General features: G+C 43.3%; 1 pseudogene; it reads left to right on the plus strand.

The window, feature by feature from the left end:
- The first annotated feature begins 7,395 nt into the window (after window positions 1-7,395).
- On the plus strand, window positions 7,396-10,118 carry LOC122470565 (annotated as a pseudogene).
- Window positions 10,119-18,290: the final 8,172 nt, after the last annotated feature.

Genomic DNA, 18,290 nt, shown 5'->3' on the forward strand with positions numbered 1-18,290 from the left:
CAAGAGGCACACAGGCAAAGGTCCACGATCTTTGGGAAACTTACAGTTTGCTCGCGTCATTTATATTCCTGGTCAACAACAACAAAAAAGGCTACAAAACCTCCGCAAACAACAAAAACACACAAACCTCTAGGAACGGAAGACAAGAGAAGAAAGAAGGAGGAGGAGGAAGATACCCAGGAAAATGATGAGAAATGCTGATTTGCTACCCTGAGCCTATAGGGAAAGCTTCCATGTGATGGCTTATTTGGACCAATGCTGCTTGAAGAAAGAAAACTCAGCAGAGAAAAACAAACAAAAAAAAATAGGGTGAATAAAGGCTTGTGAGAAACCCACACAGCCCATGTGATGGAGAGATATGCTCATGAAGGGATAGTCCATGAAAAGGGGCAGATTTTAAAAAGTTTGTAGGTACACCCAGTCACAATTTTGTGAAACATTATACTCACGTTGACAATAATTAGAAGACAATTTGCTATAATTTGAATATATTGTCTGGTAAAGCTCTAAAGATACTTAAATTCAGTATGGAAAGTTAATGAAGCACTATAAGATAACTTAAAATTACTTTTAATGTTGTTTTGATTAATTTGGCATTGTTTCAGTTGATTCCTAGGCTATCACTTGATAACTAAGTGCTCCCTCATTCTGCTGTTACCTTTCAAGACAGTGTCAGACACATCTCTATATAATCACTATTAAATCAAAAACACAAGAACTCCTTGGATAGGATAGGGCGCTGGGGATACCACCATGGGACATGTGTCACAGGGTCCTTATTTATTTATTTAAACAATTTTTTTTTAACGTTTATTCATTTTTGAGAGACAGAGAGAGACAGAGTACAAGTAGGGGAGAGGCAGAGGGAGAGGGAGAGGGAGACATAGAATCTGAAGCAGACCCCAGGCTCCCAGCTGTCAGCACAGAGCCTGATGTGGGGCTTGAACTTGAGACCATGACCTGAGCCGAAGTTGGCCGCTTAACCGACTGAGCCACCCAGGCACCCCACAGGGTCCTTATTTTTAAAAGATTTCCATCTGGCTCTCCCCAGTCTAGTCCTCCTTTAAGACCCTGTAGTGCCCCGTGATTCTTCAGATGTGGCATGAAACCCACTGTATTTTAAGCACCTCTTGATTTGTTTCTCTCCCCCTTGGATGGCGAACCGAAAAGGCAGATCATAAATACTTGTGGACTTAGAGCGCAGATCTGAAGGAGGAGCAGGGGCAAGCCCTTTGAATCTTGGGGAGGAGCACTGGGCAGAGGGAATAGCAGAACAAGTGCCTGGGAGGGTTGGGCATGTTCCAGGAGCTGGGGGTGGGGGTGGGGGTGGGGGTTGAGGGTTGGGAGTGGGGAGCGGGGTGCAGAACGATTGGAGTGAGGCAGTTCGAACAGAAGAGCCCTCAGAGAGGTAAACGGGACTTGTAGATTGGGTGGAAGCTGGTAGTGACTGTAAGAAGTTGGGAGTCCGTGGGGGATTTTGAGCAGACGAGTGAAATAAATGATCTGGCTTTTCAAGTTGAAAGGATCCCTCTGGCTGCCAGACTGAAAATCAGCATGAGAAAGCAAAGACAGTGAGCCGGCACTGTAGTGCCTCCAGGCAAGAAAGTGTGGGTGGCTTCACTTTGGAGGGAGTATGCAGGTCAGGCTCTGGACTCACTGAGCAGGTTGTGAAATGGGAGAGTCAGAGAAGGTGAGCACGACCCCAAGGCCTTTGGCCTGCCTGACTGGAGCATGGAGTTGCTTTCTCGAGTGCATAAGGGGAACAGGTGCCCTGTGCAGAGAAGCCCAAGAGTTTGGTTTTGGACGTATGAAATTTGAGTTCCTTATTAGATACATTTTTTTTTTTAATGTTGAATTCTTCATCCAAATTGGAGAGTTAGTGGTGTTTCTTTTTCAGTATTACAGTCTATCAGGAACTGAAAGCTTTTGTAACAGTCTGGCAGGAACTGAAACCATGGTGGGGGGAGGGGAAGACTTGAGTGTTTTTGTTTAACCATAAGGAGATAGGGGCGCCTGGCTAGTCCAGTCAGAAGAGCATGCAACTCTTGATCCTGAAGTGGTGAGTTCAAGTCCCATGTGTGGCATAGAGTTTACTTAAAACAACACAAAGTGAAACAAACAAAAAAGCCTACAAGGAGACAGATTTATACCCACAAACCCATGGTTCTTCAGCAAGGAATATGACATTTGAGGCACTCTTCAACAGCCAGCCCAAGGCTATTAGTGCTCAGTGTTGTGGGTTTTTGGATTAAGGTAATTCTGAAGGGAAGTTTGAAATTCTAAAATGTATGTGGGGTTCTCTTTGGAGAGGCAGTCTGCCATGGGCCCTGAACGTCCCTGTGTGCTCTTGCTGAGTGCGCCTGATTGTTAGGTCCGTGCATCTCCTGATACAGAGCAGTTTCTCTAGTTAGTCACATTAAGTAGGTCACAGCAGAGGGAGAATGGCTTGTCTCTTGCCTGCTCAAGGGCTGGGGCCTTGACCCTGTGTTCCTCTCCTGCATGGCAATCCACTGTGTATGCAGGTGTCATTTGGGACCATGGCATAATCCCTGTGTTACAATGGAACTTTTGAAGCAAAGGTGCTCATATTGTTTGCTCTGTTGTTAGTAATCAAGTCCTTTGTCTCTGACCCAGGAGTCTCGTGCCTTCTGCCAGTGTCCATGAAACAGGAACACAGTAACTTGTTAGTGTGCAAGGGGGTTAAAATTTCAGACCTTTTACATTTCTTGACCAGTCTCATCTTCCTCAAAGGAGTTGTCTGAAGCTCAGGCCTGGGTGGAGAGGTAGTTTGGGTAAAATAGAAAGAGGATCAGGGCAGATGTCCCAGGCCCAGCAGAGAAGGACTCTATTTCCTCTTGTGGACTGTGCTTCTGGATAAAGTACTTGATGGGGCAAAAATAAAGAAAACTGATTACATGGAGCTGAAGGGCATAGGTTAATTTTCAATTTGTTTATATTGTTTTACTCACCACATAGGAAACAGGAATCCTTCCTACAATTCCTTAGGTTTGAGTAAAGGATGGGGACAGGTGGAAAGGTCATTTTCAGGGTAAAGGCAGAAGATCATGGCTGCTGAAAATAAAGGAAATTCCAGTCCACTTTTGCCCAGAGATGGATAGGTAGTCAGGCCACAAAAACGCACCACCTTCATTTTTAAAAAGAGAATCCATTTGCATTTATTTTTAAGAAACTCAAGACTGCCTAGGCCCCTGGAGTGCTGAATCTTCACATTCATTGCCCTTAAGACCACCTCCCTCCCTTGTTGGAACTGCCCTTGCTGTGCTAGGGTTAGGGGTGGGAGGCAGGTACAAAGATCTAGAAGACTCACTGACTGTCTAAAGGAGTAGCAGAGGGAGGCATAATTTCAGTAAGTGTCAGCCTTTCAGAAATATACAGTACTAACTTAGTAACGTATTGACTTTATGCAGACTTTTGCAAATCTAACTTTTATACGGTGTGCCATGTAATCCCTCTTCCTTCTACTGGGGGTTATCTTTTGAGAGTTGATATCAGTGATGAAAGGGGAGGGAAATAATAATGGGGCTCGTCTGGAGCCATCAACACAAAGAACACACAGATGAATCGATATTGTACAGTAGGTTTGACTGAGGTATAGTGAAATTCATTTTCCCACCAGTGATTTCCTCAGTGGTTTATCCTATGTTCCCCTCTAGCCACTCCAGCCCTTCTGGCTGGCCAAAATCTGTGCTTAGAGGGTTGAAGGAGAGGATTAGAATGGCACCCTGTGACAAAGGATACATAAATAAACATTTTTTTTTAATGAGCTCACGTTTTTTTGCCCTAAAAAAGTAAGAAATGCTTGAATCCATTTGCTTGTCTTTATCCTTCTGAACTATGCTGCCAACCCAAATAGATGAGAATGTGGGAAGGTGATGGAATTTAGAGATGTCAGAAACCACTTTGATAAGAGGTAAGAAGTTCTGACTTCTTTTTTTTAATGTTTATTTATTTATTTTGAGAGAGAGAGAGAAATGATATGTGTGCATGAGTAGGGGAAGGGCAGAAAGAGAGAGAGAGAGAGAGAGAGAGAGAGAGAGAGAATCCCAAGCAGGCTCTGCACTGTCAGCACAGAGCCCCACGCAGAGCTTGGACTCATGAACCATGAGATCATGACCTGAGCCCAAATCAAGAGTCAGACACTTAACCAACTGAGCAACTTGGCATCCTAGGAAGCTCTGACTTTTATACACATATGGTACTTTTGTTTTACTTAGTGTGTTGGCTAAATGGAAAAAAAACAAAAAACAAAAAACCTTTATCTTCTCCCGTGCAAAATAGTCTACTTCATCTCAATTTGCAAAATTTCTTGTTTACTTCCTTTACTCAGTATTCCAGGTCTTCATATAAAAGGACAGGCATTATGTCTCACGCTGAAATCCAGATCGCTGATGTCCAGATTAGATTCTAGTCATTTCCATTCTCTTTTGCCATCATGTCATATAACAAAAAAATGCATTAATTGTGAACAGTCTCTGAATCAGGTCTCCTGCAATAGAATTGGTGAATTAATGGAAGTTTCCGCATCATTTAAAAAACGAGGAACACTAATACAAATGCTTATTGTGTCTACAGCAGGGATTTTGTGGGTAATCACTATCTGCTTGAATCCAAAGACAGAGAGATAATTACTTGCTTCCCGGGGGAACGGTCTGTTAAGAAAAACACTTTCAGTTTTGTTGTGGAGAAGCAGCACTAGGGTAAGAAAGGAAAGACATAGCATTTCAGGTGTTCTGGGAAGGATGGACTGATGACCTTGAGGAAGGAAGCATTTGTACTGGGGCGTTTTTGGGTAGAAAGGAGTTCTTTCATATTCTGAGCCTTTTCTGTGAATTCTAGACTTTCTCCAGGTTCAGGGGTTGGGTAAGCCAACAGGGCTATTTTTCAGAAAACATGGACAGTGGATTATTAGCTTTCCATCAAGAGGGCTCTATTCACATGCTGTCCACTCCTAGAACATAAACATAGGATCTTCCAAAATCAGCCACACGTGACTATTGAGCACTCTCAATGTGGCCAGTTTGAATTGAGATGTGTTATAAATGTAAAATACACATCAGATTCTGAAGACATAGTGTGAAAAAAGACTGAACCATATTATTAAGTTTTACAATGCTGAGATGTCAAAGTGATAGTATTTTGGATATAATGGATTAGATAAACTATAATATTAACATTAACATCACCTGTTTCTTTTTACTTTTAAAGATGTGACCACCATAAAATTTGAAGTTACATGTATTTCTTTTGGAAGCCACTGCTCTAAAAATTCAGAAGAATAGAATAACTGTAAGAAAGGGAGAAGGAACACAGAGGGAAAAAAAAACAAGTTGACTTTTCTTCCCCCTTTAGGTCCTGAGGAATTTAGTGAAGGAAAAAAAATTTTTTCTCTTAGAATTTTAGAGCTAAGTCCATTAGAAATGATCTAGTCTGATATATCTTAAACTAAAGAACCTTGGGAAATTTGGAAATAATCTGTAACTGCAGACCCCAGCTTGAGAAGCAATGATAGAATCCAAGAAACTTATGTTATAGATTCAGGAAAGTAAGGCTCAGGAGACTAAGTGACTTCAGGGTGCTTAGTGGAGATGTAAGACTGGAAACCTGGTCTCCCCTACCCAGTCTGTTCTCTGGTACCCTATGGAAATGTTTTGTTTTGTTTTGTTAACAAGAAGAGGTGAATTATTCCCACAAATGTGTCAGTATACGTGGAAAAGTGATATGTCTCTACAGCAAAAGGAGAGTATATCAGGATAGACTTGAGGCTATCTTAAAAAAAGGTCAAATTCAGTTCGCTTCCTTTCATTCAACGGGTATGACATTTCCATATTTCCCTTTTTACCCCAGATAGCCCTAAAATCCTCGTTTGGATTTTATATTCTATATTCTGGCACCGTGATGAGGCTTTTTTTTCTTTAATGTTTATTTATTTTGGGGGGAGGGGGGAGAGAGAGAGAACATGCATGGAAGGGACAGAGAGAGAAAGGAAGACAGAGGACTCGAAGCAGACTCAACGCAGTCAGTGCAGAGCCCGGTGTGTGGCTCGAAGCCCCCAACCATGAGATTACGACCTGAGCCACTTAGGTGTCCCACCCTGATGAACCTTTTATTTTTTTTCAACTTTATTTTATTTTATTTTATTTTTTTTGGGGACAGAGAGAGACAGAGCATGAACGGGGGAGGGGCAGAGAGAGAGGGAGACACAGAATCGGAAACAGGCTCCAGGCTCCGAGCCACCAGCCCAGAGCCTGACGTGGGGCTCGAACTCACGGACCGACAGATCGTGACCTGGCTGAAGTCGGACGCTTAACCGACTGCGCCACCCAGGCGCCCCATGATGAACCTTTTAAAAAACTTATTTTGATATCTTCATCCCTGGATCCATATGTGGTATGAGGGGGTTATATTTCCTTTTTAGATTCCTCTCTTTCTTCAAATTCAGAAGTTTCCTCTTCAAAATATACACCCTTTGTCTGCTCCAAGTCTTTTCTCCAGGACTGCTGTTAGTAAAACATATGTCACGCCATCAGTCGTGTCTTATGGATTCTCTGTTGCCAAGGCAGCGAACTGAGAGGCTGGCCTCAGATAGCACCTTCTGGTAAACTCCTCAGAGCTTTCCTCAGGTAGGAGCACAGTGTTTCCTTACAACATGAAAAGTTCCTGGAGCTCTTAAAAAAAGTTTCTGGAATGTGCCCGTGCCTGTCCAGACTTCCTATACCTTTTCTCTTGCTTGGGGTCAATGACCCGGCAGCGGTATCTGGTGGCCTCTGCCATGGCATTTTCTCATCTAAGGAAGTCCAACCTTTTGTTCAAGTTCTTGGCCCCTGGGACAGTTGCGAGATTGGCCTTAATGATTACACAAAAACAGTTCTCTACTTCTCTTCGTCTGCTCCGAATGCTTTAGAACTATCATATATAATTAGCACCGTCCACCGTCTTCCAGGGAATCTAGACAACCCACCAGCATGTTCTCTCTGCGTCTACTGTTAAAAGAAAATTTAGATTTTGGAAACTTTGTGATTACTTTCCAGAAGAAAGATGTTATGAGGAACTAGTCTAAAGAACTGACTCATGCTGGGTAACTAAGTGTTCCTGTTCATTCTGCGATGACTAACAGCATTCTTCTGGCTGTTAAGTGTGATGATTTCAATTATTATATTGTGTAACCAAAAGATGGCAGTGCTCACTCTTCCTGTTTTCTGTGGTAGGACAAAATGGAAAGGTCATCTTGTTCTTCCATTTTTTCCTTTACTCATCACAAAGTGAAAATAGTGAGTAAAAGTTACATAAGCAAATAAGTAAAATATATCTGGAGCCTCTTCAGTATAACACTGATAATTTGCTAAGGGCAATTCCGTGGCAAAAAGAATATAAGACATTTTCTTTTATTTGCTTGATTTACTTTTCTGGTTGCTTCTATTTTGAACATTTAAAACACGGCCTCCAGAAAACCTCCATGATACTTGACTGGTGGCTGTTATTTCATGTCTGTATGTGCCAAGAGAATACTGACTAAAATAAAATTCGGCAATTTGTTGGTTATTATATTTCCCCAAATTACTGCCCCATTAACCCCATCCCATCTTTTCTTAGGCATCAATTTATACTTTGAATCCAAGTGATTTTTTTTTCTTTTATAGCTTTACTTTCTTGTAAGTTATGTCACTTAACAATTAGACCAGAGATTTGATCATCTAGAGTAGTATACCTAGACCCATACCCTGCTTAAATAGGAAGCCATACAGTCTGGCAGAGTCAGTAAGTAATTTAACTCTTACTGGAGCTGAATGCCTCCCAAAAGAATGATTTCAGTTCATCCTATTCATTGATGAAGTCAGTTGGCTACATACAAAACAGATTTGGGGACATCTGTGTCGATAGATTGCGTGTGGTAGTCAGACCTGAATTCACATCCAGACCTTGCTCGGCACTGTGATTGGGAATAAGTTACTCAACTTTGGGCAAGTTTCATCCTAAGGAAAAATGATGATAAAATACCCAGTGTGCAGGCCGGTTGTGAGAATAAGGTGAAACAATCAGTATACGCGGAAATAGCTCTCCTGAGCAGAAGTCAGTTAACCTACGCCTTCTTCCTTCCTATTAAGAAAACATACACTTATATCCAGCATTATTGTTGTTTGGTCAGTAAAAGAGAATAAATAACAGAACTATACGTGTGCAAGTGTTCTGTTCCTTTGGGAACAAATACTCAATTGATTTCCATATTCCATAGGAGTTATTGTTTAAATCATTCATTCAGCAACTCCTTCATTTGTAACATGTATTGAGGGCCGGGGCTCTGCTAAATGTCTACATGGATTGACTCCTTTAACTCATAGCACCCCTACAACAAGATGCTATCATCCCCATCTTACAGCTGGAGAAATGGAGTTACAGAGCTGTTGAATAACTCGTCCAAGGCCACGCAGCTAACAAGGTGGAAAGCTTAGAATTTAAAAAGTGTCTCTAGAGTCTATGCGACTCCACATCTCTATTTACCCTGATAAAAAAGAAGAGGGTAAGTGCCTTGTAAGGGAGTCTTCTTCTCTTTCCCTTTCTCTTTCTCCTCCTCCTCCTCCTCCTTTTCTTCTGTTCTTTAAGAAAAGTTTTATTTTAGCCTGCTCAGTGCCACCCTCCCTGTGCAAGTCTGTAGCCCTAGGGCCAGCCCCCTTCACCGATGTGCATCACTCTGTGCAGAAGCACTGCCAGCATGTCAGACAAACTGCCCTACAAAGTCGCCGATATCAGCCTGGCCTCCTGGGGACACAAGGCCCTGGACGTTGCAGAGAATGAGATGCTGGGCCTCATGCCCATGAGGGAGATGTACTCAGCCTCCGAGCTGCTAAAGGGCACCCGCATCGGTGGCTGCCTACACATGACCATGGAGACTGCCGTCCTCATTGAGACCCTCGTAGCCGTGGGTGCTGAGGTGCAATGGTCCAGCTGCAACATCTTCTCTACGCAGGACCATGCAGCGGCTGTCACTGCCAAGGCTGGCATTCCAGTGTACGGCTGGAAGGGTGACATGGATGAGGAGTATCTCTGGTGCACTGAGCAGACCCTGTACTTCAAGGATGATCCCCTCAACATGATTCTGGACGATGGAAGTGACCTCACAAACCTCATTCACACAAGGTACCCATAGCTCCTGTCAGGCATCCGAGGCATTTCTGAACAGACCACAATGGGATGACAACCAATGGGAAGCTGAAGGTGCTTGCCATCAACGTCAATGACTCTGTCACCAAGGGCAAGTTTTACAACCCGTGTGGCTGCCAGGAGCCTCTTATAGATGGCATCAAGTGGGCCACAGATGTGATGATTGCAGGTAAGGCGGCAGCGGTAGCAGGTTGTGGCAATGTGGGCAAAGGTTGTGCCCAGGCCCTGCGGGGTTTCGGGGCCTGCATCATCATCACAGAGATCGACCCCATTAATGCCCCTCAGGCTGCCATGGAGGCCTGTCAGGAAGGCAACATACTTGTCACCACCACGGGCTGTACTGACATCATCCTCAGCCAGCACTTTGAACAGATGAAAGATGATGCCATTGTGTGTAACATTGGACACTTCGACGTAGAGATTGATGTCAAGTGGCTGGATGAAAATGCTGTGGAGAAGGCAAATGTCCACCTCCACGTGTACTGAGAATGGACTGAAAAATGGGCTCTGTAACATCCTGTTGACTGAGGGCCAGCTGGCCAACCTGGGCTGCACCATGGGCAACCCCAGCTTTGTGATGAGCACCTCATTCCCCAACCAGGTGCTGGCACAGATAGAGTTGTGGAGCCACCCAGACAAGCACCCTGTTGGGGTCCACTTCCTGCCCAAGAAGTGGAATGAAGCAGTGTCTGAAGCTCATCTGGGTAAGCTGAATGTGAAGCTGACCAAGCTGACGGATAAGCAGGCCCCGTACCGGGGCTTGTCCCGTGATGGCCCCTTCAAGGCTGATCATTACTGCCACTGAGAACCAGGCCTGTTGTTTGCCTTATAGCTGCTGGCCTCACTGGGGTCCCACTTCACTTCCCCAAGAGCAAATGGTACCAACTTTTTTTTTTAATTTTTTAAAAATGTTTTTATTTATTTTTGAAGGAGAGAGAGAGAGACAGAGCATGAGCAGGGGAGGAACAGAGAGAGAGGGAGACCCAGAATCTGAAGCAGGCTCCAGGCTCTGAGCTGTCAGCACAGAGCCCGATGCGGGGCTCGAACCCACCAACTGTGAGATCATGACCTGAGCCGAAGTCGGACGCTTAACCGACTGAGCCATCCAGGCGCCCCAAATGGCACCAACTTTGAGATAGGCTTGTTAATGTCCCCCATTGACTCTCTGGGGCTGGTCACTCAGTCTTTAGCCTCTGCAACATCCCTCATGCTGCTCCAAGTGTGGCAGGGGGAATTGAGAAGCCCCTCCTCAAGCCCTGGTCATGACAGAGGTACACAGGAAATACCCATGGGGAGCCACGAGCTCGGGGGGTTTGGAACCGCTCACTCAGTCCGTCCTTACTTAGGCTGGAAGTCGGCAATGGTGGTCACAAAGCCCACGCACTTTACCATCTAGGCCCTCCCTTGGCCTATGGACTTTATACCCATGTTCTTAGTTTACTGGTTCACTAGTTCCTCAGCCGTGACAGATGAGAATGAACTGTATCAAGGGGCAGGGAGGAACTATTGGGAGTTTGTTCCTGAGAGCCTGGCTTAGTGCTGGGCATCTTGTTGTTTAAGAGGTTTCTCAGAATAGTTAGGTCAGTACTTTCGGTTCCCATTTTACAGAGCTTTGAATCTACTATTAAGGGAGAACCAAAAAAGGACAAGAGAAGTGACAGCCAGAGGTTGAGAGGGGCTTCGATCTGTCACCTCTTTGTAACTTGATGGTTCCTACCACAATCCTGGATCAAAAAGATTCATTTGGCTTATAATGCTTAATTAATGTTTATGATGTTAAAGCGAGCAGGAAGGTGGGTAAATAAAAAATTTGGTGCCTAAAAAAAATTATTTTTTTTGTGGCAAGAACACTTAACACAAGACCTATCCTCTTAACAAAATTTTAATTGTACGATACAATATTGGTAAGTACAGTGTTGTATGGCAAATCTCTAGAACTTACTCATCTTGGTTAATTGAAACTTTGTGGGGGTGCCTGGGTGGCCCAGTCGGTTAAGCAGCCAACTCGGTTTTGGCTCAGATCATGACCTCACAATTCATGAATTCAAGCCCTGGATTGGGTTCTGCACTGGCAGTACAGAGCCTGCTTGGGATTCTCCCTCTCCCTCTCTCTCTGCCCCTTTCCCCACTCATGCTGTCTCTGTCTCCCTCAATATAAACAAACAAACAAACAAACAAACCTTTATGCCCATTGATTAACAGCTCCCCATTTCTCCTTTCCCCTAGCCCCTGGAAACCGCCATTTTACTCTTTGAATGATTCTATGAATTTGACAATTTTAGGTCCCTCATATAAGTGGAATCATGTAGTATTTGTCCTTCTGTGACTGGCTTATTGCACTTAGCATACTGTCCTCAAGGTTCATAGAATTGTCACATACTACAGAATTTTTTTATTTAAAAAAATTTTTTTTAGTATTTATTTTTGAGAGAGAGAAAGAGAGACAGAGTGTGAGTTGGGGAGGGGCAGAGAGAGAGAGGGAGACACAGAATCCGAAACAGTCTCCAGGCTCTGAGCTGTCAGCACAGAGCCCGATGTGGGGCTCAAACCCATGAACCATGAGATAACGACCTGAGCCGAAGTCAGACGCTTAACCGACTGAGCCACCCGGGCACCCTAGAATTTCTTTATTTTTTTTTTAAGGCTGAATAATGCTCCATTGTATGAATATACTGCATTTTCTGTGTCCAGTCATCTGTGGTTGGATATTTAAGTTGTTTATACATCTTGACTGTTGTGAATAGTGCTTCAGTGAACATAGGAGTGTTAATGTCTCTTCAGGATCCTGATGTTGATTCCTGTAAACACATATCCAGAAATAGGATCGCTAGATCAGATGGTACTTCTACATTTCTACATTTCTACATCGAGGAACTCCCTACTATTTTCCATAGGAGCGTTGCCACCAACAGCACACAGGCTCTCAGTTTCTCTCCATCCTCACCAAAACCTATCGTCTCTTTTTTCTTTTGGTAATAGCCACCCTAACAGGTGTAAGGTTGGGGAATGGAGAGTATCATATCCTGTAATCCCAGCCCAAAGGCAATGTGGCTTGGCTGCTGAGTCAAAGGATCCCCAGCACTAAAACAAATGGTGTCAGCGATGAGGATATAGAATTTTGGGTGGGCCAAAATCAAGAGTTGTTTAGGTGAGCTTGAGCAGGCAGCCACTGAAAAATGAAAAGAAAGGTGCCTTGCTTACTAGCCAGAGCAGCTCTCTGCCCTTGAATCCTCTCATCTCTTTATCTTCCTCTCCCTGGCTTTCAGGTGCTTTAAGGAAAAAAGGGATTACAAGCAGGGCTAGGTCTCCCTGTGCCCAAGGAGAACGCAGCCATCTAAGTATTTTGGGGAAGTTTGGTGTTGGGGTGAAGAGGACCTTAAACTCTTATGGCTCTGTTGAATACAGGCAGCCACGTGACCATCACATCGTCAGGGAGAAGCTCGGGTTGAGCTGATGGGATCTGGGGAGGGATCTCACCAGGAAAAAGAGGCTAACATGAACTTGTGGGTGGGGCCTTTGGTGCACACCTTGTCAGCACATGGTTCTTGCATGTCCATCTGAATATATAGGAGGAACTGGTGTGCTATATACTTGTACTTCCCTATCCCATAAATGCCGTAGGGGGCCTCTTGATCTGGATGAGCCATTGGGGAAGAAGTGCTGGTGAGGCAAAATTCCCTGCCACTTGGCATCAATGAGTGAGTCAGGATTCAGTACAAGGGCCTCTACCCTCTGATGTTCACTAAGGAGAGCTATCTCGTTGTGACAAGTCAGAGGTCTCAGTCTCAGTGACCCAGACTTCTGGGTTATCACACCTCTGTCTGCAGGGGTGTCTGATAAACCTCAACAACGTTCTGCTCACCAAAAAAAGGAGGCCAGTGTGTTGCAGACAGTACATGTCAGTACCTTGGCCGTCTGTTTGGTCCTTTACATGGCCGTGGCAGGCAGAGTTCTAAGATGGCCCATGACCTTCTTCTGGTTTTATTCCCACGCTTATGTTATGTTACCTGGCAAAGATTTTGCAGATGTAATTAAGGTTAATAACCACTTGAACTTAGCCTAGGGAGATTATCTGGGTGGATCTAACCTCCCATGAGCCCTTTAAAGCCCTGAGTTTTCGTCAGTTAATAACAGAAGAGGAAGTTAGAAAGAGAAGAGGCAGGGGAAGATTTGACGCCATTGGTTGGCCTTTAAGATGGAGAGGGCAATGTACGAGGGTTGAAGATTGGCTCCTAGGACTGAGAGTGACCTTCTGGCCAACAGCCAGGAAATGAGGATCTCTGTCCTCCAAGTGAACAAACTCCAGATAAGAGCCTAGCCTGATTGTCCTCTTGAATTCAGCCATGTGAGACACCAAGCAGAGGACTTAGCCAAGCTCACCCAACCTTCTGATCTACAGAATGGTGAGCTAATGAATGGGTGTTGTTTTAAGCCACTGAGTTGGTAGTAATTTGTTTCATAGCAGTGAAAAATGAACCCAAAATCAGCATCTCTCAAGGGGCCCCAGAGCAACTAGCTGCATGAGAAGCTATCCAGCAACTTAAAAAAAAATATTTCCTTATCTAAAATCAATTCTTGAAATAAAAACATTGGCACTTACTTTTAAGTTAATTAATTTGTGAAACCATTTTCTTTTGTCGAATACACACTGACATTAAAACAGAGTAAAGAAGTACAATGGGTATCTGCAAAAATCAGCTCTGATTATTGTATTCACCCAAATTTTGTGTCTGCACATGTGAAATAAAATTAAATTTCTCAAACATTTTATATGCCGCACTTTTTTAATGCAGCATTTTTTAGAAAGTGCACTGTTTTTCACTGCTATGGTCTTCATAAAGGATTTGGCTTGAAGTTTAATAAAAAGACTAGGATAACTTCGCTGTATTTTTCAACAGTATTTGTATACAGAACAATTTGAGTCAGCATGCAAGCAACATCCTTTCTTTTCACATACCTGTATTTAGGGAAAATTATACCCGTTTTGGCAAAAATAAAATCCCAACACAAGGAAGCAGCATTAAAAAGACCAATGTGAGCAGCACATAAAAATCACATCTTTATTGATTATTAATTAAAATTCTCAATCATGTAGTAGGCACAGGGAGACCCAGGCTATGGGGGTTCACTCTCTGGAAGAATACCTTCAAGTAATTTTTTACAGCTTTAGCATTAAGCTCTGAAGAGTCTGACAAAAGTCTGGAATTACTTCTGGAGCTACTTTCAGGGAGTGAAGATGTCCTTGTTGAGAAACGGAACACTTGGACAGTGTCTGAGATTGATGATTTTCAGTGTTACTGCACATTCACCTAAGCCAGCAATACCTGCATCCACCAGGTAGAGTTTGTTTTACAGGTGCTAGGAAACCCGGGGACCTCTGAGGTCCTACAATCCAAATGACCTCCTTTGAGCTCCAAGTCTCTGTGCTTCCCAATTCAAATTTCTGGCAAAGAGAGGCAAAGGGAGGTGGGCCTTCAAGGGCCATAACGGCTCCATTGCTCCCTGCAGGGTCAGTCGAGGCCTCTATTGCAAATGAATTGCAATTGAGCTTCTCCCTCTGTCCCATCCCACTTCCCCTGTCCTCTTACACATGGTATTTCCCAGTAAAAACCTGCATAAAAATCTCTTCCCCTGTTTTTCATTGGAGGGTAGGCATGAGAAGTGGGGCAGGAGACACTTGACCTTTGGCGTCAAGTATAAATAACTACAGTGTCTAAGTCCCTAACTACTATATTCTTCACTACTTCCATTCTCCAAGAGCAGGCTCTAGTTTCAATAATTGTAGCCTCAAAACTACAATCTTGAATGGGTCTCAGCCCAGGATTGTATTTTAAGGTACAAAGGTCTGCCTCCTGGCCTGAGTGGCTCAGTTGGTTAAGTGTCTGGTTAAGTGTCTTGGTTTCTGCTCAGGTCATGATCAAATGGCAACTCTTGGTTTTGGCTCACGCCATGATCTCATGGTTTGTGGGCTCCACGCTGACAGTGCGAAGCCTGCTTGGGATTCTCCTTCTCTCTGTCCCCACCTCTCTATCTCTCTCAAAATAAATACATAAACTTGGGGCGCCTGCGTGGTTCAGTCAGTTAGGTGCCTGACTCTTGATTTCAACTCGAATCATCATCTTGTGGTTTGTGAGTTCGAGCCCCATCTTGGGCTCTGGGCTGACAGTGTGGAGCCTGCTTGGGATTCTCTCTCTGTCTCTCCCTCTGCCCCTCTCTCTCTCTGACTCAAAATAAATAAACTAACTAACTAACTAACTAACTAACTAAAATTTAAAGAAAGGGCTCCATGTCCAATGGCAGATGTTGGTTTATCACATGATCAATCACTACCTTCTACAGGGCAGGGTGGGGAGGGGGAGAACTGAGCTAAGTTTTGAATTTTGTTGAGGAAGGGAGTTGGCTGTGGGATAGAGAGGAACAGGGAGGGGGTCCTGACACAGTTTCCAAGAAATTGAAATCAGTGTTCTAGAAACTTTAGTGGGGAGGATGCAAAGAGAACAGAGGAAGGACGCACTTGCTATCCGTCGCAGAGGCAGCTGGTCTGGGGAGACACTTCCTTTGCAAAACCATCTAGTGAGCTGGTTGCTATGACAGCAATAGTAATCCTCTCCTGCAGACTCCACGGGAAAAATGCTCCTCTGACTTTCATTCTTTTTTCCCCAATATTTTGAAATATGCTTTTGATGCGAAATATTCAGGGCTGGTGACCTTCCTTTGGTGTGCAGTAAGGCAAAGCTCTTTCTCTCTTGGATCCTTTCTACACATATAAAACCAACACTTTAATACTTGCGATTTGTGTTGAATTTTTAAAAGAGGGTTTTATGTAGCTGTGGCCACACAATGAGGTGAACATGACCATGTCACAAATACTGAACAGCTCCTTAGCTGTCCAGATACGTTGTAGAATTGGATTTCTCTTTGCACTTCAATTCAAGGAAAGTCATTTGTTTATTAAAGTGGTACATGTCTTACGTCTCCCTTTATCTTTAGCCAGTTTTAAGTAAGTGACTTTTTTGTTAACTACTTTGCTTAAATAAATCACTTCAAGTCAGGAAGTGGAAGAAATTGAAATGATTATAAATTAGTACAATTCGATACCTGGTTCTTATTTGGATATGCAGATTCATAAGTAAGGATGGTTTTTAGGAGTTTTACGGGGTAATAATAGTTCTCACTGCCGCTTACTGAGGATTTATTCTGCTTCACGTACTTTGCTAAGCACTTTCATATGTAATTTTATTTAATGCTCAAGTTAACTTTATGAGATAGGTGTTAAGTCCTCACTTTATAGATGCAAATCTGGCATATATCCTGTCTTTGCTGGGGTGACGGAAAATGTTTATGCGATACAATACCTACCTACTTTGCTATTAAAGCTGCAAGTTTTGGTTCGGATTCTCTGGTGAGGAGGTAACCTACCGAGGTGTGACCTTTTAAGCAACAGATTTTTGATGACAAAGAATGTGTTTCACAGGATTCACGTTAATGCTTTTTCTTTGAACATAGGTATGCCAGACGCTCATTTGAAGTTAATGCGATTCAGCATTTATGCAGCACCCACAATGCATGAGGCATTGGTGATACGACCAAATCTTGAGGTGGAGCTCTGGGTGTCTTGCTCTGAATCTTCAAGGCCCTCTTTATGCCTTTTTAAATTTTTTAACAGTTTTATTGAACTATTATTCACACACCATACAATGTGTCCAGTTAAAGGGTACAATTGAGTGATTTTTAGCATATTCACAGATGCGGCAGCCATCCCCACCGTCAATGTTGAGCACTTTTATCACCTTAAAAAGAAATCTCTTACTGCTTAGCTCTCACCTTCCTTTTGACCCATCGACCCCCAGCTGGGAAGCAACCATAAATCTACTTTGTGTCTCCACAGATTTGCCTGACCTGGACATTCCATGTCAATGGAATTATATAGTAAGTGGTCTTTTCTGACTGGCTTCCTTCAGTTAGCATGATGTTTTCGAGGTTTGTCCATGTTGTACACATATCAGTGCTTCATTCCTTTTTATAACTTTATTTATTTTATATAAATAGTATGCATATACCACCTTTGTTCAGTCCATACTTTCAGGTTTTTTTGGATTGTTTGCATCTTTTTTTTTGAAAGATTTATTTTGAGAGAGAGAGAGAGAGAGAGTGTGTGTGTGTGTGTGTGTGATCAGGGGAAAGAGGCAGAGGGAGGGAGAGAGAGAGAGAATTTTTAAGCCAGCGCCACACTGAGTGTGGCTTGATCCTATGACCCTGGGATCATGACCTGAGCTGAAATCAAGAGTCAGACACTCCACTGACTGAGCCAACCAGGCGCCCTTGTTATATAATGAATAATGCTGTTATAAACACTCATGTAACAGATATTTATTCTAATTTTTCTTGGTTGTGTAACTAGCGGTAGAAGTGTTGGGCCCTCCATTGCTCCCAGCCCTGTGTCAAAAGCTCGGAGGAAAGGACCCAAGACTTACTTGGTCCCGCCTACAGTGTTGCCTAGGACTTGATCTGGAGGCTTGGCTGCTTTTGGACTTCCTGATTTACCAAATCCCAAAAGGCAAGGTTTAAAGATAGTTGGGCAGATGGAGTGAGCAGTTTTAAAGATTGAAATTTCATAGCTCCAGTGAGCAGACCCATGTTCACACCCAAGTGTGTTTGGATCCTGGTGAAATTGATATTTATGTTGAGGTCTGTACTAAAACAAAGATTTTGGAAATCGTGGGGGAAATATCAGATGGGGGGGCGGCCATGGGGGGAAAAGGACTATTGCTGCATGAGAATCCAAACTCCCTGTTGTGTTCTGGGCCTTGTTTTCTCTCTGCATGGTCACTTGACAGAGATGTGTCAGTCTTACTTTTCTCCCCTGCTGTTGTTTCTCTGCTATAACTGGCTTAATAGAAAAACAAAATGTATTTTAGCTCATACGTAAGCTTTATAGTTCTTGTTATTCACATACAAAGCAGATAAGTAGGAGATTTTATACCTTTCTTAAAAATAAAATTACTTTTAAAAAGGCAAAAAAACAAAACTAGGTGGCTTATCACTGATTTTCTTTTCTTTTCTTGTGGATTAGTAGCATTTGATTAAAAAAAAGTTCTCTAGTCCTATTTTCA

This window comes from Prionailurus bengalensis, chromosome D3 (assembly GCF_016509475.1).
Source record: "Prionailurus bengalensis isolate Pbe53 chromosome D3, Fcat_Pben_1.1_paternal_pri, whole genome shotgun sequence".
Taxonomy (NCBI): Eukaryota; Metazoa; Chordata; class Mammalia; order Carnivora; family Felidae; genus Prionailurus; species Prionailurus bengalensis.